The sequence below is a fragment of the Sceloporus undulatus genome, chromosome 7 (genome assembly GCF_019175285.1).
Source record: "Sceloporus undulatus isolate JIND9_A2432 ecotype Alabama chromosome 7, SceUnd_v1.1, whole genome shotgun sequence".
NCBI classification, from domain to species: domain Eukaryota; kingdom Metazoa; phylum Chordata; class Lepidosauria; order Squamata; family Phrynosomatidae; genus Sceloporus; species Sceloporus undulatus.
In genome coordinates this window covers 8227047-8227355 of record NC_056528.1, presented here as the reverse complement: position 1 = coordinate 8227355, position 309 = coordinate 8227047, and positions in this window count along the sequence as shown.

Sequence of the window (309 nt, the reverse complement as noted above, 5' to 3'; positions counted from 1 at the left end):
AATAATAATAATAATAATAATAATAATAATAATAATAATAATAATAATAATATACTCATTGGTCCAGAGGAGAGTTTCTCAACTAGGGTTCCTTGAACGGTCAGTAGTCAAGTTGCATGAGAGATCATTATTGTAGCTCAGGCTTAGACCATAAGCCATATTATTTATTGGACAAATGCATCTCAATTGCATTTTGTAAACTGCAGTTTTGTTGCGCACATAAAAACTACAAGAGAGTTACATTACAGTACTATTGCAAACAATTTATATGTATGCCATTTCAAGTGTGTTATTTGAAAACAGCCCTTG